This window comes from Jaculus jaculus, chromosome 14, assembly GCF_020740685.1.
Source record: "Jaculus jaculus isolate mJacJac1 chromosome 14, mJacJac1.mat.Y.cur, whole genome shotgun sequence".
Lineage (NCBI taxonomy): Eukaryota > Metazoa > Chordata > Mammalia > Rodentia > Dipodidae > Jaculus > Jaculus jaculus.
This window is the reverse complement of record NC_059115.1, coordinates 84,894,347-84,921,557: the sequence shown is the minus strand read 5'-3', so window position 1 is coordinate 84,921,557 and position 27,211 is coordinate 84,894,347. Positions and strand designations below refer to the sequence as shown.

Genomic DNA, 27,211 nt, shown 5'->3' with positions numbered 1-27,211 from the left:
CTTAATTTCTTTTCTGATTTTTCTCAGTGATCCAGTAGCCATTTAAAGATATATTGTTCAATCTCCATGGATTTGTACACCTCCTATAATTTTTCTTACTATTGATTTCCTGCTTAATTACTGTTTAATTTAACCTGAGAAGATGCCCAAAATTATTTCAACTTTTTTGGTATTTGTTAAAACTTTATGGCCTAAAATATAATCTATTTCAGAGAAAGTTCTGTGGGCTACTGAGAAGATTATGTATTCCAGAGCTGTTGGATGAAATGTTGTATAGATTCTGGTAAGTCCATTTGATCTGTGATGCAATTCACTATTTCTTTGTTGCTTTTACTGTATGGATCTGTTTGCCCTTTATGTCTATTAGTGTTTTTTTTTTTTTAATGTATTTGGGTATATCAACATTTGGTACACATACATTTACAATTATTATAGCAGCTTGATGAATTGTTTTATTTATTAATATTTTTATGCTTTGTTATTAACTCTTCTAATATTGTCTTGAAGACTGACTACTTTATTAGATATAAGTATAGCTACTCCTGCCTACTTTGGGTTTCCATATCTTTGGTATATTGACTTCTATCCTTTTACTCTTAGATTACTTATTTCTTTGCCAGGAAGGTATATTTCTTATAGACAAGAAATAGTTAGATCTGTAGATCATGCTTTATAGTCCAATCACCAATTTGTGTCTTTTAAGTGGAGAATTAAGACCATTTGCATGTAGGGTTGTTATTTTGAGGAATTTGCTGATTCCTGTAATCCTGTTGCTTATTTCTTATGTCTGGTCTATTTGTTGTTCTTTTGCTTCTCTCCATTCACTTCAAGGTATGCTTATTTACTGAGTTGGACATGATTGATTTTTTTTTTTTTTTTACCAGTTCTTCATCTATTTCTCTCATGAAGTTTATATATTCCTGTGCCCTTGTGAATGAGACTACTCTTTGTGTGGGATTACATTAAGTGTCTTCTTTGGTTTGGTGGTCATGAGTTGCTCAAGTTTATGCTTGCCTTGAATTATCATTCTTTATCGATTTAAAGTAATAACTTTTCTAGATATAGTAATATTTGTGGACAGTTATTTAATTTCAGGGCTTGAAATATATCTTTCTCTGCTTACTAAACCTTTAGGGTTATTCTGATATGTTTAGCTATGTGAGAAACTTGGTGTTTTTCTTTTGTAGTTCTTAACATTGTTTTGTAGTTTTGGCACTTTGACTATGATAGTCCATGGAGAAGTTTTGTTTCTAGTCATGTATATTTAAGGTTCTACATGTCTCTTGCATTAGGATGTCCAATTCTTTCTCTATATTTGGGTAAATCTCTGTTATAATCCTAATAAACAGACTTTCTTTGTCTGTCTACCCTGGTCTTAGGTCTAGTCTTTTTTTTTAAAAAAAAAAAACTTATTTATTTGAGGATGGGTGGAGATATGGGCATGCCAAGGCCTCCTGCTGCTACAAATAAACTACATATGTATGATGTTTTGTGCATGTGGATTTACATGGGTACTGGGGAATCAAATCCAGACCATCAGACTTTATTAGCAAGCACCTTTAACAACTGAACCAACTTCTAGCCATTAGGTCTTTGGATAATGTCTCAGAGTTTTTGGATGTTGTGGTGATGCTTGTTTGTAGTATTTCTTCATACTTATCTTCCATTCCTAGTATTTTTCCTTCAGATATAGTTAATTTTAGTCTATCTGACATGATGTTTCCCCCCTTGGCATCAAATTCCAGAGTAGAACAATCTTAACATAGATTCCCCCTAAATATAATGCCCAGATGCAAGCCTCTGAGACATGAGGAGTGACAAAATGGATCCCTCTCCACTTCTGATCTGCTTTACCAGAGAAGTCTTGCCAAAACCCTTCACTAGATATGAAGCTTGTGAAATTTGTGGGCTTATTCTGTGGGTACAATTATCTATCTCTTTTTACCAGGCTTGCCTGGATTAACCTTTCGAAGAGGCTTCTGATACCCCACTCCTCACTGGAGAGACACATAAGAAAAAGTAAAAATAGAAAAAAATTCAAGTGCTATCTCCACCAGGGTGGTCATACTGCCAAAAGTAAATACTCACTACCTCTGCCAGTCTACACTTTCCTTCTGTGTCTTATGTGTGATGCACTCCTTAGGGAAAGCAAAAGCTAGAGAATATTCTTCCTTTTTTATGTATTGCTAGTCAGTCAGCCAGTCAGTCAGTGGGAGTGGTTTAGGTCCAGAGCTGGCTTGAATGGCTTTCAATTGCTTGCTTTCTAATTCATGGTAGCACCAAACTGAAGTTCCCACAGCTAGAGTATCCTCCAAACAGATTAGCTCTGTGTGCCCTTGGGAGTGTGCTGTCATGGAGCTCCCCTGCTTGTCTGGATCTTTGTCATCCTATGAGGGCCACACAGAAGGCAGAACAATAAATTTTACTGGGTGTAGGGAGTATAGCATTTTCATGCTTTCCATGACTGTGGTTTTCCAGGGCCCAATCTCTGCACAAAATTGCAGTCTCCCTACCCTCTCAGCAAAGCTACCAGTCTTAAAAGAAAAGCAAGCTGCAGGCAATTTGGTGTCTCCAGTCCAAATCCTACTGCATATATTTTCCAGTGAGCTGGCTTCATTGTCATTCTATCAGAACTCAAGGTAGATGTGGGAAAGACTTGGTGGCACTTGCTCTGGAGGACAAAGGAAACAAAGGGCTTTTGTTTTACAAAGCAGCAAGCTTGAGGCCACCCTTTTCTAGATGGCATTCCTTTGTAGGACTATGCTTTTCTATTAAGAAATGCAGAGCCTTTTTCAAGCACCAGTTAGCTCTACAGCTCCCGGATCAGCTAAGCTCGAGTGCTTTTATATTTTATGTTTCTGTGATTTTTTTTTTTTTTTTTGCACTAAACCTCTTCTTTCTGTTATTTCTCCTTTCTGCCTTGCCTACTGGGCCATAGTCTCATGTTGGTGCTTATGTCCTCTATCTTGCCCTCTCTTCTATCAGCATCTCTGTGTCTCTTAAGCCCTGAGTGACCAGTATTGAACTTCACTGTATTCTTTCCAAGTACCTCACTAAGAAACAGTTTTCTGGTTGTTTTGATTCCAGAGACACACTGGTTAATCTGCCATTTTCATACATTTATTTAGAAAGGAATCAAATCATTTTTGCAGAGGACCAATTATGTTATCACTTTTAGAAAGAAAATGCAGCCACACATCAGATGTGCTGCACTGGTGAAATAAAATTTTCCCAGGTGAACCATAGCCATTTTTTTCTAGGTACAGATCTGTAACAGGTAATTCACTCAGAACTTGACTACTCTCCTTTTATATTCCCTGGGACAACTTTTGACACTTAAGTGCATCTGCTCTTAGGATATCCTAGATGCATATGTAAGTTACTGGACTTTCAGATTTTGCAAATATTTCTCATCTTATTCTTTTTTATATTTCTAGTGACTGGTTGATTGTGTTCTTGAAGGTGCCTTGTATAGCACTGTGACAGCTGATTCATTTGGCAATATCTGTCTGCATGATAATGGGTTGGTTAGGTTTTGCCATTGAGAAAACCCTTAATGTCAGCTGACTAGAAACAAAGACATCATAATTAACAGGGTTGGCACAATAAATGCCTGATGGGATTCACTACTTACACATGTATTTTTTTCTAGACTCAGGAATGTGGTCTGTTGTCCCTTATTTATTGGTGAATATTTTGTCTAAATATGTAGTTTTCTATTTTGTTGCTTGAGAGTTCAAACATGATTTTTTATTCAATCAGATAATTCATCAATATTTTAATAAAACTATTTCTGTGCTCCTTCCAATGTTTTCTTTTTTAAATTATTTTATTATTTTTTTGACAGAAAGAGAGGCAGATAGAGAGAATGGGTGCACCAGAGTCTCTAGCCACTGCAAACAAACTCCAGATACAAGTGTCACCTTGTGCATCTAGCTTTATGTGGATACTGGGGAATCAAACCCAGGTCCTTAGGCTTTGTAGGCAAGCACCTTAACCACTGATCCATCTCTATAGACCCCCTTTTAAAATTTTATTATTTATTTACTTTTTTATTTGATGAGAGAGAGAGAAAGGGGGGGGGGAGAATAGGTGTGACAGGGCCTCCAGCCACTGCAAGTGAACTCCAGACATGTGCGCCCCCTTGTGCATCTGCTTAATGTGGGTTATGGATAATCGAACCAGGGTCCTTTGGTTTTGCAGTCAAATGCCTTAATCACTAAGCCATCCCTCCAGACCCCCTTTTTTGTTTTTTGAGGTAACGTCTCACTCTATCCTAGGCTGACCTGGAATTCCCTATGTAATTGTAATTTCATGCTTGCCTTGGAATCACCTAATCTTAAAAATTTTACAAAAACATTCAAGAATACATATTAAATAATGTTCTTTAGACATTTTTTGGCAAGTTGGGGTTTAAATAACTTTTGTCCTACCCATAAAATATATCTGCTATTTCTCTCCAGAAATATAGGTTTCTTATAAACCTCATGATATGTTTTAGTTAACTGACCTTCCTAAAGGTACCTTCCCTCTGCCTAGCCAACGTCTGGGCTTATCATTTTTGTTTGTTGTGCTAAAGACATGTAAATATTTCTTCTATGGTCTTCCAGAATTTCATTAGAAAAGGCAGAGTGCTTAAGTATCATTTAATATCTATGTTATATCTCCTGAAGCAAAAGGGCCTCAAATGTATAGAATAGGCTCTTCTGAGTCATTTAGGAGTAATGTGTGTGGGAGCAGAGTGGTCCCCTTACTCCCTATACCTTCTAAAGAACAGGTGAGAAAGGAAGGAGAAGTGCTGTGGTCCTACATCCTTTGGGGGAGCTCAGCTCAAACTCTGTATGGCTGCACTACTCAGGATGTAGGGATTGCTGATCCTGCTCTGGTGGGGTGAAATCTGTGGGGCCTAGTGCCTTTGGTGACCCTGCTGAGTAGCAGGGTCATCCCTGAGGCAGAAGGGCAGTGCAGTGTATCTTTATTTTTTGTAATTCTATATTTGAGAATTTAACTACTCACTAAAATTTATTTGTTACCCCAGCATCAATACTCATAGTAATTTTGCATTTTTGTGGACATGTGCAGAACAGTGCCAAATTTGAGTCATCTGGTATGAATGTTCCCAGCTAATGTTGAACAAGGAGGCTGCTCTGGTTCTGTTTCAGCCCTCCTAATATACAGAGTGTCCATTCTCTATTTAGTGACATGTTTTTCACAGATTTGTACTTCTTATGGCTGCATTGTCTGAAATGGCTCCAAATGAAGTGCTAAAGTAGTCTATTATTCTTAAAAGCAAGAAGGCCATGATAGGCCTTATGGACAAAATATAAGTGTTAGATTAACTTTGTTTAAGAGTAAGTTATAGTGCTGTTGGCTATAAATTCAGTACTGATATACCAGCGCTATACAGTCAGTGACATTCTCAGAAAACAAGTATAAAACAAAATTAATGTATTGATTAATTGGAGAAATGTGACCAGAGGCTTGCACAAACGTAAGCCTGTATTGCCCCTAGGAACAATGATTCAATATTTATTAACTCGGTATTTGACATGACTTTGATATGATACTAAACTCTAAGATAATTCAACTTGTAAATACATACTGTTTTGTAAGGAAATGTCTTCAAGAAATCTACTCATTGGTAGTATGTTTCAGCAATCATTTTGTTCTAATCTCTTAACAATTTCTCAGGCAACCTCTAGAAAGTGCATTGGCTCACTAAAGACACTAGCTTTGCCCAAACTCTTTTGGTCTGGCATTTTGTCTTCATAGAACATAACTGCCTTAAATCTTGAGAATTGACAATATCTCTTTTTGTGCCCTCATGATTTTTTATGTTTGTGGGAGCATGGCTTCAAGGACAAAGCACAGGGCTTTTTATTCCTTGTATCTGTGTTCTCTGGAGAATTTTGCTTGACAAATTACAAATGTTATGTGGTGCTGAATTAAGCGTTTGGAAAAACGTCAAACATTTTCCCACATTCTTTGTTCCAGGCATCAGAATGTATCATCATGAGGTTTTAGAAGTAGGCAATGGAATTTGATTCATTCTGTATCCTTTAAGCCCACCTGATGCAGTTTCCCTGCATTCCAACTTATTTTGTTGATCACTAGGTGATTCACTGTTTCCCATTTCTTGGAGGTTTGGCTATTAAAAGTAGCAGGGAAACATTGCACAGTGGGTTCAAGTGTGAGGCTGCCTCATTTCTGACTTTGTGGCTTCCTCCCTAAGCTGGAAAGGGCAGCTGTGAGTACTCTTGCCCTTACATCACTCACATGCTCTGATTCCAATCTCACATGCCTGTCTGTCATCAAGCTGACCCAATCCCCACACACTGGGTAGTAATTAAATCAACCTTCACAAGGTTTCTTATATTATGTGAAATGATTACAAAGAGATTGTTTACAAGAGCAGTCAGAAGGAAGAGTTCAGGTGAGGCCAGTGACCAGAGGTTGATTGAGAAATTGTTTAGTCAGGGATTAGGATGAGGTATTTTCTGAAACACATGGATGAGCAGATTCCTTAAAGAGATTTCCTTACATGTGTATTTGCATGTTGAGTTAACACAGTGATTATCCTTATTGACTGGGATATGAAAACAAAGAATCCAGTAGAAGGTTGGTTGGTTATTAGGAATGGGAGATGTAGTTTGGTAAAAGTGATAGCAACTGCCACTGCCATTAGATGGCTTCATTTATTTTGTGTTTTCAGTGCTGTTTCCTCCCATGTTACCTCTTAGCCTTCACTCTCACTTTCACATAGTGTTCTAAGCTCAGGAGCTCCCGTCTGTTAAGAGAGTGGGTAACATAATCATGATATTTGAATATGGGATCCTAGCGCTTCCAAATCTCACTTTTAGTTGACCATCCAGATTGATGAAGTACCCAGAGGGCATATGTGTAGAAGATAGTGAGTTCTGGTAGCCACTGTTAAACTTGCCTCACACTCCAAATATGGAGGTCTCCATATTTGTCAAAAGTAAAAACTACCAGAGGCACCCAGAAGCTAGAGCTGGTAGCATTCTAGGTTTTCTTTGAGAGATATTCTAGCTCCTGGCCAGGCTTACCTCACTAGCCAAACTAAAGTTAGGAGGGCTTGAGCATCACTCAGGAAGTCCCAGATCTCCTGATGATAGTGCCCTTTTCAGTGTACATCATAGACTCACCCTTTATCATTTGCTCAAGAAATAAGCCATCCCTGGGTGATAACCCTATTTGTGGAGTTCATGAAGTGATGGTATCATTAATAATGTTGAGTAAACTACCAGTGGAAGGGAGATTGTACTTTAAAGAGATCTTCTGTAATTGCATTTAGATGGCTGGGTCCTGCCTCTGGCATGCCTCTTCCCAAGTTACTCTGATAATGTGTCAGTAGTATCAAGAAGGAATAAAAGGAAATTCATAGCAGACCATAGGATTTCCTTGTTCTAGGGTCAGTGGTGGACTTTTTAGAGAGCGTTTTCCATACATTTGGTGGTGGTGGAATCCAGCTAGTGAATACTAATGGAGTTGGGAGTCAATATGTCCAGGTGCAGCCAAAGACATGTGTCTTTTACATTTCAGATTGCATTCTGGGATGACAGAGTGATTAAAGGTCAACATGGTAGTTTTATTTCCTATGATGAGAAAGAAAAAGAGCAGAAAGGATGGATATTGGAAATATTACTAGATGAGGAAATACTCATCAGACATGGTCCAAGAGCAGGCTAACAGATGTGACATCAAGAGCAGGTGGGAGGACATGAGACAGAGAAGCAGCTCTGGCTGCATATTCCCAAAGACATACTTCTGCCAGTGACAGCCAGCAGGTCTGGAAGGCTGACTAAGCACCAAAGGTCTTTATACATTTTCATTGATTTCACAACAGCTTGTTCACATTGCATGGGTAAGAAAACTGAGTCTTGAGACAGGTTATTTAGGGGGGAGTGTGGAGGAGAAATGTGAACCCAGTCAATGTGATTTGCATTGTTTGCTTTACTTGAGCCTTACTACCAAAGGGTAGTCCTGAGAACTCCTAGTATGGCAAGCCCTCTGCCTCTGAGCTACTCCCTATCCTTTAAGAGCTTGTTAGCAATGCAAGATCTTGGCCTCATCCTCAGGTAGACTTTCATTTTCACAAGATCCCCAGGGTAATAGGTGTTTAGGTAAAAGTCTCCAAACCCTGAAATAGACCTCTGCTACTGCTGTCCTAGGAATATAAGTAAGATGTTGACTTGGCTCCCTGATGAGGGTAAGGTTAGGCAAGTAGGATGAGGACATAGGCTGGAGGGCAAACCTTAACTGAAGTTAGAGGAAAAGGATGGGGTGAATTAAGAGAAAGTTTTGAGAAGGTTGGATTACCTGTTAGTTTCCAAGTTATGGTTGACCTGCAGAAAGGAAGTATATTTTTACTGCTTTCATAAACCTGGCTTTTCTGGTTGTCTCAGTTACTCAGTCTTGGGAGTGCCAAGCCATAGCTGGATGATCAATTATCAAAGGTTTGCAAGGCCTTGAACATGTCTTCCTATTTGAAAGTTCAGTGCCCTTTCTACATGTGCCATCTTTGCTCTCTTTGTTGTCTAGTTTAACCTTTGAAGTATCTGTTTGACAGAACTCTCATCTGGAAAGCTCCAAGCTAGTTTGGACCACCTTCTGTGATCCTGCTGTCTATTCTGCAAGGATGTGATTGCTAAAGGGTCTTTGAAGAACTTGGCATGGTGCCTGACAGAGTCTGTGCTCATTAAATACCAGCCTTGGAAGTAGACTAGACAGAGTTGGAGAGTAGAAGGACATGTGGTTAAAAGAGTGTGACATAATACAAAGGTAGCAAAAATGACCAACAGTCCCAGCAAAAGCCATTTTGAAATACTTGCCTAAGCTTTTTATGCTGGGAAGGGAGGGTAAGAAAACAAGAGAGAGGTAGTGGAATCTGGATTGCTTATGTAATTTTTTTGTTTTGTTTTTATTTTTATTTATTTATTAGAGAACAACAGACAGAGAAAGAGGCAGAGAGAGAGAGAGAGAGAGAGAGAGAGAGAGAGAGAGAGAGAGAGAGAGAGGGAGAGGGGGAGGCACGCCAGGGTCTCTAGCCACTGCTAACGAACTCCAGATGCGTGTGCCCCTTTGGTGCATCTGGCTAACGTGGGTCCTGGGGAATCGAGCCTCAAACTGGGGTCCTTAGGCTTCACAGGCAAGCGCTTAACCACTAAGCCATCTCTCCAGCCCTGTTTATATATATATTTATTGTATCTGTTGAAGATATAAGGCATGATGTCCTCACATATATGTAATGTAGAATGGTTTTGAGTGGCTTGGCTTGCTTATATGCTGTGGTAAATGGGGTAAAAATATAATTTAAAGAACCTAGCTCATCCACATCATTTTGCTTTTAAGAAAGTTCTGTAGCTGTTGTCCCTGATTATGAGTTAAGACATGTTGATGGTACTTTTTAGATTATCGAGATGGCTTTGTGTTGTGTTGAAGCCCTTGTAATCAGTGTACTGTATATATATCCCACTGACACACATTTTATAGAATCTGAAGCCTAATTTTTCCATTTGAATAGCTATGTAATGGTTTTGAATCTTTGCTCTTTTTATGCTAATTCCACCTGCAATTTAGCTCAAGTCAATTTCTTAAACAAGCATATTATATTATTCTTCTTGTGGGAAAATATGGCCAAGTTTATTAATTTAGTTTTTTTAAATTCACTTAACATTTGCTACCTGAAAAACACCAGGAAAAAATGATTTTGAGGGATGTAATCAAAAACCATAAGTCACTGTTGTCCTTCAGGAACCTGACAACCTGCAAGGGAAGAGACCATGGGTAAAGATGATAATAAACTTAACAGGGTGAGATGTGTTCTAGAAGAGGTGGGTCAGAGTGTTTTTTGGAGGAGAGCAACTTAACTTCTTCTGGGGTGGGGAGTAATGCTTTGGTGCAAAGAATGGTTCAACTTAACCTTGAGGTTGGACCTGTTTTGTCAGGAAGGAATAGGGAAAAAATCATTTTAGGATGGCAAAATAGTTTACAAAAATAAACTTTGATTTTCATAAATACATTGTGAAGAAAAGAGAACTTTCAGGTTCATATTTACATTAAAACTTAAGTACTGAAAGCCGGGCGTGGTGGCGCACGCCTTTAATCCCAGCACTCAGGAGGCAGAGGTAGGAGGATCGCCATGAGTTCAAGGCCACCCTGACACTATAGAGTTAATTCCAGGTCAACCTGGACCAGAGTGAGACCCTACCTCGAAAAACAAACAAACAAACAAACAAAAATAAATAAAATAAAATAAAAAAACAAACTTAAGTACTGACAAGCAGGAAGAGCCACCAGTGAGTTAATTTGTGCTGATGTTTAAGTACATATGTATTTATGGACCCTCACAAACACCCCGGGAGTGAATGAGTGCTAATGTTTAAGTACTCACGTATTTTCTCAGTAGACCCTCACAAACACCCTGGAATGTTGGAAGTTTTATTTTTAGGTAAATATACTGAAGTTTAGAAAAGTTCAATTACTTGTTCACATTTACATAGCTAGTTATGGCAGTTCTGGGCTCAGGATACCCTACCACAGCCCCTCCATGATCCCATTCACAAAACCAACCTTCACTCATTCCACAGTGTTCATTGAGTATCTGGAACATCTTGGAGCTCTGCTGGGTCTTGAGGTGCATAGTTGAGCTGCCATAGTACTTCCACCAGCAGCACAGCCAACCCGTCCCCTGTCCCCTACTGAATCTTAGGCAAGTGGAGGTGCAGAATATGCCTCCTTCCTTCTGGGACATAAGAGTTTCCAATTAGGTGTAAATTTAGAGGATTAATGTGCTTTATTGATCTCAGCAAATGGTTTGATTGATTATTCTTAGTAATTAGAGCAGGAGGGACTCAGTGAAAAAAATCACAGACAGAAAATTAGAGACAATTTACATGCCATCGTTAGAAAATCTACCATAAATATTTTGTTAAAACATCAGTCTAGGAGTACTGAGTAACATCTCCATCACACCTTCCAAGGCTCAGGGTCTAATGCGGAAGAGGTGGCAGAAAGAATGTAAGAGCCAAAGGAAGGGTAGGACTCCTTACAACATGCTCTTGTAGACACAAATTGGCCTGCATATCCTTGACCTCACCATGCCTGACACTACCTACACAAGACCATCATAAAAGGAGGAAAAGAACATGACATCAAAATAAAAGAGAGACTGATTGAGATGGGGAGGGGATATGATGGAGAGTGGAATTTCAAAGGGGAAAGTTGGGAGGGAAGGAGGGTATTACCATGGGATATTTTTTATAATCATGGAAAATGTTAATAAAAACTGAGAGAAAAAAAAAAAACCATCAGTCTAGAATTCTTGCAGATATAGACCTGAGTGTCCCAGAGGATACTGTATGTCAACCATGTAGATTGTGACATGGATAAAAGTCCAGAGAGAGAGGGATATTTAACAACCAGATGAAATTTTGTGGCCAGATGCTTTGTCTACTAACCTTAAAAATTCATTTCAAAATACTGAGAAACACACACACAAGAATGAATGTAAACCCCAACCATAATATACCACTTATTATATATAAATGTAGAAGTAAACATCCCTTCCATGATGATTCCTCCTCTAGCCTCTGCCCCACGAAGGTAACCAACACTGTGTAGTTTATTATGTGTGTGCACATGTGCATGCACATGCATGTGCATGCCAGAGAAGAACAGTGGATGTCCAGCTCCATTGCTCATCCATGTGGTTCCTTGAGATGGGGCTCTTACTGATTCTAGAACTTGCCATTTTCATGAACCCCAACAAGTTTCAGGTCTATGCTCCTCACAGGACCGGGGTTATAGCCATGCATGTCCATATATGCCCAGCTGTTTGTGTAGGTGCTAGGGAATTGAACTCAGATGGTCTTAAGTGCCTCATGATTGCATGGGAAGTACTCAATCTCCAAGCTCTCTCTCTAGCCCCAAATTCATGTTTGTTGAACTTGTTACTCATATTGACAAATCTCTACGTGAATTTGCAATACACTTTTAGAACTCAAAACATGTCCTTTGTCATATTAATTTATCTTTGTCTTTTGAAAGAATGACTTTAAATTGTGCAAAGAGGTTACAAACACCAGTAGGGTTAGCAGCTTAAGAGACAACCCTTTGCAGTGAGTGAAACCTGGGCCAGGAAGTGAACTCTCTTAATGAGCTTATGGCTGAAGTAAAATACTATCAAAGACTCCCAAGTAGAAGTGAGAATTGGTTCTGACTACCTTTAATCACTACACAATTCTCCCTCAGCACTCTGAAGGTGTGATTATCTACCCACAGTAGAAGTCAGACTTGACAAATTGGGAGAACTTGTTATAAGGATTACAATTCTCCATATCTCAAGTGCAGAGTGTTTCTAAGGCATTTCTTAAAATGTTGGATTTCACTTACAAGGAAAAATAACTACATGAGACCAAAAAGCTTTTGAGTAACTTTTACACTAGTTTTGAGAGCAGACCAAAGGAGACTTTAAAGCACTATAAAGTTGGATAGACTATCTATACATTGTCTTCTGAATGAAACATGTGTTTGTTATCCTTTTTGCTAAGTTAATTGTGTAAAAAAAAAGTTCAAAATATAAGTGGAGTTCCTATGAGATGGATTGCCTGAATTACTCTAGTGCTGGATATTTATTTGCAAACTTTAGTAGGTTTTAGTAACATTATCTAAAAGTTGTCTATCCAGGATGACATTCTATGTGGTTTACTCCACTTAGCATGTAAAATGTAACATTTCATTGGTGTCCTTTCTGCTTCTTAAAACAAGTCAAATCTTCTCTAGGCTCAGGAATTTTGCACCTTCTAATGCTACCCTTCTCCCTGGGGCAGGAGGAAAACAAACTTCTTCACATTTCAAGCTTAGGACCTTTGCCAGCCCCAACCTCCCAGAAATGTCTTCTTTCTACTATGTCATTTTATCTGATTCATTGCCTTCATGATACTTGCTACAGCCTGTCATGTTTCCTTCATCCTTACAGCAGACCCTCACCTTGGCACATGGTGAATCTGTACAGCGAGTATAGGACTTCCCTTTTTGGTCCTCCCTCATTCCTACCCTACCCTTCTTCATTTATCCACTCGGTATCAGTCACACATGGGTTGTCTGCTATGTTTGTGCAAGTCACCATGATGGGCATAACTTGCCCATACTCTCCATGATTCTATCAGGCGACTAATGCTTCACCCTTCAGACACCTAAATTTACTTGCAAATAAATATTGGGTAAAATAAATAAATGGTGTTTTTGTAAAATGTTAGATTGGAAGCCCTTCCTTGGATACATTCTGAATATCTTTCTTAAGTAGAAAGACCCATTCTGAATGTGGCATGGTTCTCATTATGAAGGGCTCTGAGTAGATAGCTTTTGCCCAGTTTGGTTTTCCCTGTGCCCACAGAGATGCCACTTGCCCTGCTGTAACTCTGACCAGTTGCTCCAATGACAGCCCCTTTCTTGATTTTGGATACAGGATTCCTAGTCACTGACCTCCTAGATAGCCAGGGTTGTGGAGTTGTGGTTTTCATTGCCTCCTCCATCTTTGTTGCCATCTCTGGCTTTGCTTCCTACACTGCGTGATAACCACCCTATCCATAGCTGACCCTGAGTTTCCAAAAAGTGGCACAGTAGAAACAGAAAGATATTTCTGGAAAATTGTATTTATGAAGTTAAATATTATGAATTTTTTTATTTGCATGTATATGTGTGCATGTGTGTATGCATGTTCATGTGTCTATGTGCATATGTGTGTGCAGGTATGTGTGGAGGCAAGAGGTTTGACACCAGATGTCTTTCTCCATCACTTTTCCCCTCATTTATTGAGGCAGAGTCTCTCACTTGAACTCAGAGCTTACCAGTTTAGCTAGCCAACTTGCCCAGAAATCTCACCCCCACCTCTCCAGCTCTGGAATTATGTGCTACAAACTTTCCCAACATTGACATGGGTGCTAGGGATCTGAACTCAGATTCTCATGCTTTCAGAAAAAGCACTTCACTTTACTGATTAAGCCATCTCCACAGCTTGGGCATTTTTTGTTTTGTCATAAAATTACATATGTACACGTATTTTATAAAATCATCATAGCAAGATGAAATTTACATCAACATGTTCATACTTAGATGGCCTTTAGCAAAGGTTTTGTGGGAACCACCTGTCATCTCTGAGTGGGATTGTCAGGATGTGAAAATTTTAGACTGTCTCCTGTCTAAGAAACTTTTTTTTTGATTCTATGTGTTGTGGTTATTATTTCTGTTTCTATCTTAACATTCTTCAAAATGTGTATTTGTTCATTTTGTTTTTGTTGTAACACAATACCTGAAGCTGGCTATTTTATAAGGAAAGGATATTTATTTTACTTATAGTTTTGAAGGCTGACTGTCCAAGTTCCAGCAGCCATTATTTATTTTTCTCATTGTCATGACATAATGCTTGACAGAAACAACTCGAGAAAGGAAGGACTTATTCTGGCTCAGACTAAGGAGATATAGCCCATCATAGCAGGAAAGGCATAGTGGTGGGAGCTGGCTACATTGTATTGTCAGTCAGGAAGCCGACAGATGGGGCCAGAACTGTGCCAGGCTGTAAACCTTAAGGCTCCCCATCACCAGTGATCCACTTCCTCTATATCTTGATTCTACTTCCCAAGGATTTACAGTTTCCAAAACAGTGCTACCAGCTGTGGTCCAAGTGTTAAAACATATTAGCTTGTTGAGGGGTGGAGATGGGCATTTCACATGCAAATAATAACAGGTCCCAGTAGTTTGGCTTCAGGTAAGGGCTCCTTGGCAGCATCATATCATTGCAGTCTTGGTGGATGTCATGATGGTGGCAGGTCATGTTAAAGGAAGAATTCACCTGGTGAGAGAGAAAACCAGACTGAGAAGGGGCCAAACTCAACCTACACTCTTAACTATAGACTCCTCTTCCAAAGATGATGTCACCAGAAGCATATTTGTCTCCCACTACCTCTTAAAATTTCTACCATCTCCTAACATTTCTGCTGGAGACCAAGCTTCCCACATATGACCCTCTGGAAGACAGATCATATCCAAGCCATAGCAGAAGACATCTTCTAACAGTGGTGACATAAAACTCTGCAAACTTTCACATGCTTATTGGTGAAGATTCTACTTCTATATTTGTTCCTTTCTACATGAAAAACAGTATTCTGTTTCATGTCTAAAATGTAGGCTTATTTTTAAGTAGCTATACTCTGAGAGCTGTGGTGTTTTTGATCTAGTTTTTATTATAGCTTATATATTTACCTGCTATTTCTCTTTATTCTCTTTTCATCCATTTCACGGGATGGAGGAGCAGAGATGATGAGTCTGACCACTGCATTGCTAGTCCCCACATGTATTGCTAGCCCCCACATCACAGCTGTCTCCTGACTCTTGCAGTCATTATGGTTAGACTTCCAAGTGAATGTATCTTCCACATCAAGGAAGCTTAGTCTAGGAACAACTGCAACTTTAAAGAATTTGAATCACTTTGGAAGTATATATCAATGTTCCCTATTTCTTAGAATCTACAATCATTCACCTATCCTGATGAGGGCAAGGCTAGCCTAGTGAACCTCCTCCCTTATCCAAGGCTGGAGAGGGATGGTGTGGAGGCAGCTGGCCTCATCAGAGCCATTCATTGGCCACCAAGTGCTCTTCTTGTCTCTCTGTCACCACTGATACTGTGGGTCTTGGTGACTTTGGATTTTTTTTTTTTCCACATCAGAAACACAGTTGGCCCAACTTTGCCTCCTTTTAAACATCCCATGGGCATCCAGACATGGTGGTGCATACCTTTAATCCCAGCTCTCGGAAGGCAGAGGTAGGAGTATTGATGTGAATGAGATTACATACTGAATTCTAGGTCAACCTGGGCTAGAGAAAGACCCTACTATGAACAAAAAAACCCAACAAACAAACAAAGAAATAAACAGGAAAACATCCCATGGGTTGTGTGAATTTCCATACTCTGGTTAGGTGGTGGTAAGTAGAACCTTGATTTCTGGCTAAAGGGAGGCAGAGGTAATCCTCAGTTGTTGTTACACATCTCTTTGTCTCTTTGTTTTTTTAAAAAAATATTTTATTTTATTTTTTATTAGAGACAGAGAAAGAGGAGAGGAAGAGAAATGGTGTGCCAGAGCCTCCAGCCAAACTCCAGATACATGTGCCACCTTATGCAACTGGCTTATGTGGGATCTGGGAAATTAAACCTGAGTCCTTAGGCTTTGCAGGCAAGTGGCTTAACTACTAAGCCATATCTCCAGCCCATCTCTTTGTTCCTAATGATGGCCTGGCTTAGGACTGTTACAGTTTTTCAATTGTAATATTCCCATAAGATGGATAACCAGGAGCCAAGTGTCTGAATAATTGTTCTTGGATCATAGCAAGACTATTGTTTTTAAAAGTATATTTATTTATTGAGACACAAGAGAGAGTGAATAGGTACACCAAGGCCTCTAGCCACTGCAAACGAACTCCAGACGCAAGTTTCACCATGTGCATCTGGCTTACATGGGTTCTGGGGAATCGAACCTAGATCCTTAGACTTCACAGGAAAATGCTTTAACTGCTAAGCCAAAAAGTGTGTGTGTGTGTGTGTGTGTGTGTATGTAAGAGAGAGAGAGAGAACAAAAATATGGGCACACCAGAGCCTCCTGGTACTGAACTCCAAACTCAAGCTCTGCTTTGTGCATCTGGCTTTACGTGGGTACTGGGCAATTGAACTTGGGCCATTAGGCTTTACATGCAAACCCCTTTAACCACTGAACAATTTCTTCATCCCCTAGACTCTATTATTTTTTGAAGAAAGATAAATATTTCAAGTTCTTGAGTGGAAAGTTTTTCATATTAGTGCCAATACTGGAAACACCATATAGAAACAATTGCTATCATTTTCATTTCACTTTTTTCCTGACAAATCCTACATATTTTTGAAAAATGCACCATTTATTCAGGGTATGACATGTAAAACAGGAAAGCTTTGTAACTCACTTTATCACTTATTGTGTTTGGTTTAGTACTTTGATTACTATAAGCCTCTAAAATAAAATGAATTCACACCACCTTATGAAATCTTAATTGCCATCTTAAACTGTTTTTCTCCCTCCATAATTATATTTTATATCACATTTCACCAAATACTGGTGATTATGTAAAATTGTGATGAGTGTGTATATGTAATAAAACTAAGTAAGAAGAGGAAAGACTGACATCAATGATGATGCTATGCAGAAATGCAACAAACAATTCTTTCAAATAAACATATGCTCGTGCTATGTATTTGCATTTAAAAAATGTATAGGCTGCAAATGTAGCTCAATGGGAAAGTCTAGCATGGTATAAGATCCTGGGTTGTCTGTAGCAAAGGAAAAAGAAAGAATTGTATCCAGTGGTAATTACAGTTCCACCAGGACGACCCTATCTGTCTTATGACTGGATTCCCAGCACCTATCAAAGTGCTTGATACAAAGGTGTTTAGTATATAGTGTCAAATGCACACATGAATAAATGAAAAAACAACATACACAATTTTGAGCTGGTTTCGAAGCAAATGTGGTCCATTTTATCAGTGGAAATAATTTTACTACACAGTGCTCAAGAAATGGCAGAACAATATGCAAATATTTACAGAAACGGTAATTTTGCAGATATACCAATAGATAAATGTAGTCTTTTGTTTGAGTTTTGCAGTGTTATGAATTAAATTCAGGGCTTCATGTCTGCTAAGCACTCTCCCACTGAGCTACATCCCCAGCAGCAAGTCTGCAATTCTGAGGGTAACTGGCAGGAACACAGTGGTGGTGGTACTACAAGGGCAGATGTTAAAAATAGTAAGCCCTCAGGCAGAAGATACTGAACTAACCACAGCATCGTCCAAGTTCCTGAGGTGCTTTAGATACAACAATAGGTATACAAAAGCTTCTTAGCCATTGTCATATTCCCACTGCCCTGATAAATGATAGACATGTTGTAGGCAATATCTCTCTTAAGTCTAACTGGTCAACTTCTATGCCCTCAACCACAATTGGTGGGAGTCCAAGGCCTTTTGGTAACAGTGGATTGCAAGATGAGTTAGCCCCAATTGATGAAGGCCACGGCCCAAGTTGTAGAATGGCTCCTGGCAAGGTTCACAAATACTGAGGTATCGATTAAGGAAGGAAAAGCCCTGCGCTGTGAGAGCATGTCTCGTCAGTACATACTTCTGAGACGCCATGTGGATGAAAGTCAGGCCAATACAGAGGTTATAGAGTGGCTCATTGGGACAGGCACCAAAAGCTTGCATGTACTGTCCAAGTGCATGTTTGAAGCTAGCAGATACAAATGCATTGTGTCCATTTAAAACACACAGGGCGTGATTATCTGGGTTTCTCAGCATTAGACAGAGACAAAAGCAATGATGACATACATCTTGGGAGTGCATAGTAACTTGATTGAAAATATTCCAGAGCTGGGGTTTATTGACATTTTCTACTACCATTACCCTGGTATAATCATATGCCTTTCTGAAATTTTTGTCCAAAATTGCAGCAGACAGACCAAAGTATTCTAGTTCCTTGTGTTTCTGTCTGTCATCATAAAATGAAAAATATTCCAGTGAAGAATCTACAAGCAATTCAGCTTCTTGGAATCAGGAAAGTTCACATAAGGAGTATATTGCCTTCAAAAGAAGGTTCCACCAGTCCTCTTTTGGCAAGACACTTGTGAGGACAGCAAATATTGCTTTTGCATCATAATTTGCTGTCTCTTGGTCATTGTTGTCAGATATTTTGTCCCTTGATACTTTAATAAGGTAGAGATGCCTCTCCCCAGATTTGGAGCTGAATATCAAGCAAACCTGGACTCTGTTCATAGCTACCTTCAAGAGCATGGCCAGCATGGTCAGTAAGGTATCCACATATCCATACATTTTGCCTTGTGAAAACAACAGAGTCAAATGATGAAGCAACAACTTCAGTTCCTGTTGGGCAGCATTTACATACTGTGCTATTGTGTCTGGGTCATACATTGGTTTCAGAGCTTTCAGTGCTTTCTCGGGGCGGCCCAGCTGCTGCTGAAGTATGGAGAGTGCAATTCTTGCATCCAGATGGAGTGAGGCCAGATCAACAACTTTGCCATAGCTCTTAGCAGCACATTCCATATAGCCCAAGGTCTTTAAACATCCTTCATGCAGTAGCCAAACAACTGCAAGGTTGTATCTTTCAGAGCAAACTAGTGCACTGAGGAGGGGTGGTGCAGAATTATATTCACCAATATCCAGGAAAGCTTCAGCAACGTCTAGATAGAGGTCTCCCATATCTTCAGGATTCTGTTCTACCAGCGTTGTCAAGAGAGGATTAAGTGGTTCAAGGATATTGAGATGTACAAGGCAGACCATCAACTTCACTGTTATATCAATTGGCACACCATCAGGTACAGTGCAGGAAATGTTCTCATTAGCTTTATTTTCTTCTGAACCGTTTTTTTTTCTAGAATAATTCCAGAAAAATTGGTAATCACCTCCAGAGCTTTGTCATACTGCTTGTTAGAAAGATATAGCTCGGCTGCGATGTTAACATCTTCCATGGAAACTAGGCCTTGGTGTTTTGAGAAAGCTTCTTCAATAATATTAATAGCTGAAGTACTATCATTGGCTACATAGTAACTCTTTGGCATATCTCTAGACAATTGCATAAAAAGATCTCCATCAGATGGAGACAAGAGGTTTAAAATATGCCTATACCCATCCATGGCCATTTTATGATCACCCATCTGTTCATAAAGGCTTGATCTCTCCCATAGATATTGAGCATTTGTAGGTTCATATTTAAGAGATTTTGTATAGCAAAAAATGGCCTGCTTAATATTGTCTTGTTCCAGAGACATTTCTGCCAGTCTAACCCATTCTTCTGTGTCACTGGGATTTAAATGTGCAGCAATCAACTCAAATTGCAAGGAAATTTAGATTCAGCAGGAATACCATCTGAAAAATAAACGTGCCTAATTCCAAATCTTTAATTCATTGATGATTTGTATTGTAAGCAGGATAATATTTTTTATAAATAATTTTTTTCTTTTTGTTTTTCTAAATATTTTATTTATTTATTTATTTGAGAGAGAGGAAGAGGCAGAGAAAGAGAATGGGCATGCCAGGTGTTCTAGCCATTGCTAATGAACTCCAGACATATGTGCCCCCTTGTGTATCTGGCTTATGTGGGTCCTGAGGAATTAAACCAGAGTCCTTAGGCTTCACAGGCAAACGCCTTAACTGCTAAGCTATTTCCCCAGCCCAGGATAATTTTATTACATTATCAAATATGGAATGTGACTTGAACAGATGTTACTATTCTCAAGTCAGTTACTTTGATACCACATCTTGCCTTCATAGTGCTCTACCCCAGTCTGCAATATGACTGCAACTCCTGACGTCATCTGTATGGTTGTTATGAGCATAGGGGGAATGTGCTGTCCTCAGAGCTAGAAGGCACTGGCTCCCCATCCCTTATCTGTGCACTAGATCAGGGACTATGAGCCAAGTGCCCTTCAGACACTGGTTAATTTAATTATTACAAGAACACTACGGTATAGATATTAGTAAGCACATTTTGCAAATACATAAACTCAGACATGGAGAGGGCGAATAACCCAACATTACTCAGCTGGTTGATGACAAAGGTATGATTTGAATTTAGGTCTTATTTCCAAGGTCTACCTTAAATCATGGCCCTGAACAACTTCCATGCCTCTCTGAGACAGGTTTGGGTTTTCTGTGATGCTAGAGTAACATTCTTGTTCTTGTGGGCACAGGTGAGAAAAGGACGCAGAGCACTCCGCTGTTCTGTGCTGTACCTGAGCAGCAGGGACATTATTTGTCTTTCCTCTATGTTCACTTCCATAGTTGTGGATTATTGGTAGTGATGTGCTTTATGTGAACCAGCTTTGTCTTGCTACCCAGCATGCACTCTAGCCCCAGGAAGGTATGTACCAAGGAAAGATGGCATGAGGAAAGATTCTTGAGACCTATACTTGTGCTCTTTATCACCTGTTATACTGGTTCATTTCCATGACCTGGGCACTCTACTGCTCTCATGGCACCTCACCCTTCATATTTCAGGCAGTCATATGCAAATCCACATCTGGAAGGGCTTCTTCTCCTGTTTCTTCTCTGGCACTTGCAAGTGCCTTCTCATGTTGGTGGCCAAGGGCCATCTTTTTCTGTGTTAAATTTCCAGTTTATCAAAGACCATTGCTCATAAAACACAGGGAATATGAGTTACTGGGATAAATGACTTCTTTAAAAGGGCATACAAAATGAAAGCTCTAGGATTTTATTAGAAGACTGAACAGCAATAAAATTATATTTCTAAGGATGTCATGGCAATACCAAATTGCTGGGAGTTTCTAAGTGTTAGTTTCAATTTCTATCCTAATCTTGCTGTCAGGTAGCAATTCCCAGACCAGCTCCTCCCAAAGCACACTTCGAGAAGCTGGCCCCAAGCCTGCACTGACTTAGGTGGATGGCTTATTGGTGGGCTTGGTCCACCTGTAGTGGCTCTGGAGTGGTGATTGCTACTGTGAACTAGGTGGGCAGGATGCATGGCAATCCTCAGGCCATAGTGTCTACTCGAGTGCCAATTCCCTACGGGATACTGTGATAGTCTGTCTTTGGTATGTGGTCCCCCCACCTCAGCTCCCAAGTTCATTTTGATTTCTCCTAGGCCTCGAGATAAAACCCTGAACCCTGGCTGGTATGTCTGTGGCACTGAGAGGGTTTTACCAATATCCCTCACCCAAGCCTAGATTCTACTGTCTAGGTACCTAGTTGTTGGCCAAGATTCTGATCCAGTGTATTTGTTTCTAATTGCTATTGTAAAAAAAATGACCACAAAGTTAGTGGCTTAAAAATTAGAGTTTCATTTTCTTACTGTTTAGGAAACCGAAGTTTGAGCTGAGTCTTATGTGATAAAATCCAGATGTTGCCACCATAGGTTCCTTCTTGCTTCCTCCAGCATCTTGTGGCTGCCGTATTCTTCCACTTGGGGCTACACTACTCTAATCTCTGCTCTCATTGTTACCTCTTCTGTTTATTTTCTGACATCAAATCTCTTTTTGCCTTCTTATGAGAACAGTTTTGATTATATGAAGGGACGTCCCCACCCCAATAACCTAAAATAACTTTTCCATCTCAAGATCTTTACTTTCAACTTCAAAATTCCTTTTGCCATGTAAGGTAACATTTATAGGTTTCAAGAATTAGGATCGAAATCTCCTTCGAGGACATTATTCAGCCTATTGTTCTTGGTTTGGGAGTTCATATCAGGGTCGTCTGACCCACTATAACTTTTGTGTTATATACTACCACTGTCCCCAACTAGGCTGTCTCAGTGGAATTATTTGTGGAGTGATCTATGGTTGTCTGAATCTGAAAAACTGGTGGTGTGGCAGCTAATACTTAGTGGGGAGTCTGTATTTCAGATGCTTTGCTAAGGACTTGTTGGACTACCTCATCTAGTACTCACAGAAGCCAGGTACAATGGCTTCCAACATAAAGAGGAGGAAACTAATGCTGACTCTTGGTCCCATGGCAAGTATTCAAGACAGCTGCAAGCAGTCCTGGGAAGTCTGGCTTCAGAGCCAGAGTTCTTTTCCTCTGTATCAGGCTGTAGTGGAGAAGAGACAGACCCTGAGATCTGGTTCACAGCATGTCTCCCTCCCCAGGGACCATCCCATGGCAGGGTTGATGCTCCAGCATGACCCTGTGCTCCCTGCTATTTTCTCTCCCCTGCCAGCCTGTAGGATGTATTTTCCCAAGTGGGTTCACCTGGGATGGGAACATGTCAGCTCTCTCCCAGAAGGATCCATAGAGCTCAGGAGCCCAAGTGTGACGTGTCATGAGACATTCATGGCTTGAAGTCATACACTGTGGCCCATTGAAGGGTGTTCACTGTGTTGTGACCTTTCCTTTCATAGTAGCTGCTTCAGGACTACAGCCTTCTGCTTGCACATGGGAGACAGTGAGAGTAGCAGCTGCAGGGTTGCTCCTGGCACAGCAGCAGCTGGAGTCTGAGGGGAAAGCCTGTTAGACTATGAGTCATCCTCCCTGACAGTGAATTCCAAGTCCTGGTAGGGCAATGTACAGAAGTTGCAAATCTAGAACTCTGTCTGGTAGCTCTAGGTAAAGCCAGATTTTGCTGGAGGAGCTAAGCCTCCTCAAATAGCTTCCTGGAAGACTGATCTGAATCCCCATTGTATAACCACAAAAAGCTAATGGATGTCATGAGAATCAGGACTTATGTCCTGATCTTAGGGACTGTGCTGGAAAGTCCTTGCCTCAGTGCTATTCAACCTAGCCTGCAGTACCATGAACATCCTCCCAGAGGAGTGTCAAACCACACAGGTAGTATAGAATTCCTATTTACCCATAACCCCTACACAGGCACAGCCTTCTCTGTTATCAAATCCTTACCAGCAGGTATATTTGATGCAATTAAATCTATGCATCATTATTATCTAAAATCCATAGTGTATAAAAAGGTCCACTCTTGCTGTTGTACATTCTGCATTTTTAAAAAATATTTTATTTATTTATTTATTTTTACTTATTAGAGAAAGAGATAGAAAGAGGCAGATAGAGAATGGGTGTGCCAGGACCACTAGCAACTGCAAACAAACTCCAGATGCATGCGCCACTTGATGTATTTGGCTTATGTGGATACTGGGGGATCAAACCTGGGTTCTTAAGCTTTGCAGGCAAGTGCCTTAACCACTAAGCCATCTCTCCAGCCCCATTCTGAGTTTTGACAGGTCTATTGTGACATTTACCCACTCTTATAGTACCATGCAGAAGAATTTTTACTGTCCTCAAATGACTTGTGCTTTGCCTATTCATTTCTTGCTTCCCCCAATTCCTGATGACCACTAGCCCTTTTACTGCCTCCATAGTCTTACCCTTTCCAGAATGCTATGTGTTGTAATCTATACTATAGAATGTTGGCAGTGTCTTTTGTCACTTAGATCCATGCAGTTAAGGTTCCTTCTGCTCGTTTCATTTTGATTAACTTTTATTGACAACATTGATAAATATAGGAAATATACCATGATCATGATCCCTCCCCATCACTCTCTTTCCTGCTCTCCCCCCCCACACACTGAAACCCTTCTTATTTCCAACTAGTCTTTCTTCTATTTTGATATCCTCATTTTTCCCTTCTGTTATGAAGGTCTTGTATAATAGGTAGTGTCACCCACTGTGAGGTCATGAATATCAAGGCCACTTGGTGTCTGGTAGACAGCATTGTAAGCAGTCCTCCCCTTTCTTTGGATCTTACATTTTTTCTGCCACTTCTGCAATGATCTCTGAGCCTTGGAGGGTATGATAGAGGTATCTCACTTAGTACTGAACATTCTACTGTCATTTCTCAACACTTTGGTGAGTTTTGAGTCATGCCAGTGGGCACCACCATCTGAAAAGAGAAGCCTCTGTAGACAAAAGTGAGGTAACATTAATCTATGGGCACAAACCTAAGTGTTCAGAGGGCGGTGTGGTGGACATAATATACGAATGTAGCCAGACAACAGTAGCAGTATCCTCCTTTGGTCTTATGACCTCTACAGCTATAGACTTTTGACCAAGTTTTCAGTACTTGGCAAGAATTACATCCTGTGTATTGAGCCTCAAGTCCAATCAGAGATCAGTTGGTTTCCCCCATAACAGACATGCTATCATTGCACCAGTTGTTACCCTTTGCTTGGCTGGCCAGCCATAAAGTCATAAACCACTGCTGGTTAACGCTGTTGATGCTTTTCATGATTTGACATTTAGGATGTTTTTAAGTTTTGTCAGTCATGAGTAAAACTGTTATAAACAACTCCATTCATATTTCTGTACGGACATTATGTTTCAAGTCATTTGAGTAAATATCAAGGAATTAGGTTGTTGCACTATGAGATAAGAATATGTTTAATGTTGTAATAAACTACCAAGCTATCTTCCAAAGTGGATATACCTTTGGTCTGTTGTTACCTTTTGCCGACTTTTAAGTTAGATTGTCTATTTTCTTATTATTAAGTTTAAAACTTTTGCATATTTTTAGATAGTACTTATGCATTTTACAAATATTTTAACTAATCTGATATGTCATCTCATTCCATTTTGTATTCTTTCTTCTTAGGGTTCATAGTACTTCCTGCTTTTCTAACTGATTTGTGTGTTCAGTATTGACTATTTTCTCTTCATTCATTCCTATAACATTGTCTCTTTCCAATCCTAAGTGTAAAATTACTTGTATATGACACCCTTCCCTGGCCCCAGATGCCTCTTACCCTCCTCTATATGGTTTCCATCCTTTTGTCTTTTTGGTTCTTTCTTCTGACTTGTACTCTAGTTCTTCAATTCTCTGGCATCCTCACAAGCCCACATACTTAGCTTTAACTTGTGCATTGCTCAGTACTTAAAACTTAGTCTTAATTTTTTAAAATAGTCTTTAGGCTTTTGCAAACATTTTTTTAAAAATACTTTATTTTTGGGCTGGAGAGATGGCTTAGCGGTTAAGCACTTGCCTGTGAAGCCTAAGGACCCCGGTTCGAGGCTCGGTTCCCCAGGTCCCACGTTAGCCAGATGCACAAGGGGCGCACACGTCTGGAGTTCGTTTGCAGAGGCTGGAAGCCCTGGTGCGCCCATTCTCTCTCTCTCCCTCTGTCTGTCTTTCTCTCTGTGTCTTTTGCTCTCAAATAAATAAATAAAAAATTAAAAAAAATATTTTATTTTTATTTATTTATTTGACAGAGAAAGGGGGGGGTGGGCACACCAGGGCTTTCAGCCACTGCAAATGAACTCCAGATGCATGTGCCCCTTTGTGCATCTGGCTAACATGGGTCCTGGGGAATTGAACCTGGGTCCTTTGGCTTTGCAGACAAATGCCTTAACTGCTAAGCCATTCCTCCAGCCCTTTTGCAAACTTTTTTTTTTAATCTTTAAAAATGCTGTAACTATAGTTACTTCAAATTCTACTGTTGGTACCCCAAGATTCTACATTTTTATGTGCCTATTTAATTTCTTTCTCTCTTGTCTTTTTAAAAATTTAAATTTATTTCTTTTCTTTTCTCTTCCTTCCTTTCCTTCCTTTCTTTTCTTTCTTTTTTTTTTTTTACAAAGGTTATAGTCTTATATCTCCTCTCCCTGGGTCCCACTTTCCCTAATGGCTATCTCAGTAGGATTATCTTTAGACCTTGATGAGCAGAAACTGGAAGCTAGTTTTTGTGATTTGCATTTCTGGATTGTCAGATAGACTGAGCATTGTTGCATAATTTTTACAACCTGCTTTTATACTTGTTTTGTGAATCTCTTATCCTTTTCTTGACTTATTTTTTAATTAATGTTTACCCTTTTTTCATTAGTGCTTTATTGGCGCTTTTAAAATATTTTTTTGTTCATTTTTTATTTATTTATTTGAGAGTGACAGACACAGAGAGAAAGACAGATAGAGGGAGAGAGAGAATGGGCGAGCCAGGGCTTCCAGCCACTGCAAACGAACTCCAGATGCGTGCGCCCCCTTGTACATCTGGCTAACGTGGGACCTGGGGAACCGAGCCTCGAACTGGGGTCCTTAGGCTTCACAGGCAAGCGCTTAACCACTAAGCCATCTCTCCAGCCCTATTGGCGCTTTTAAAAGTGTAATAAGGATACCAATCCCTTTTTTGCCATGTATTACTTATATGTTGTTCTTGGCTTATTTTGTATTTTATATTTACTATGGTTTTTTAAAATTTATTTTTTGTTTTATTTTTATTTAGTTATTTGAGAGCAATAGAGAGAGAAAGAGCGAGGGGGAGAGAGAGAGAGAATGGGGTACACCAGGGCCTCCAGCCACTGCAAACGAACTCCAGACATGTGCGCCCCCTTGTGCATCTGGCTAGCGTGGGTCCTGGGGGAATTGAGCCTCGAACCGGGGTCCTTAGGCTTCACAGGCAAGCACTTAACCGCTAAGCCATCTTTCCAGCCCTTTACTATGTTTTAAAATATATTTTACTACTAAATTTTAATAATATTTTCTTACAGTGCTTATGTTTTGAGTTTTCTGCTTTTGTTGTTTTGTTTTCTGTAGTCAGGGTCTCAGATTGGCCTTAAACTCATAATCATCCTGACTATATCTCTCGAGTTCTGGTATTACATGTGTGAGCCACCACTCTCAATATTTTCAACAACACATGCACACAC

The 27,211-nt window shown here is 39.8% G+C and overlaps 1 protein-coding gene and 1 pseudogene across 3 annotated transcripts in view; one reads left to right on the top strand and one right to left on the bottom strand.

Annotated features, from left to right (window-relative positions):
• Positions 1–27,211, top strand: part of Pde8b (phosphodiesterase 8B) — a 219,756-nt gene that overhangs the window by 69,562 nt on the left and 122,983 nt on the right. The window lies entirely within an intron of this gene.
• LOC105944981 lies at positions 17,911–19,950 on the bottom strand (annotated as a pseudogene).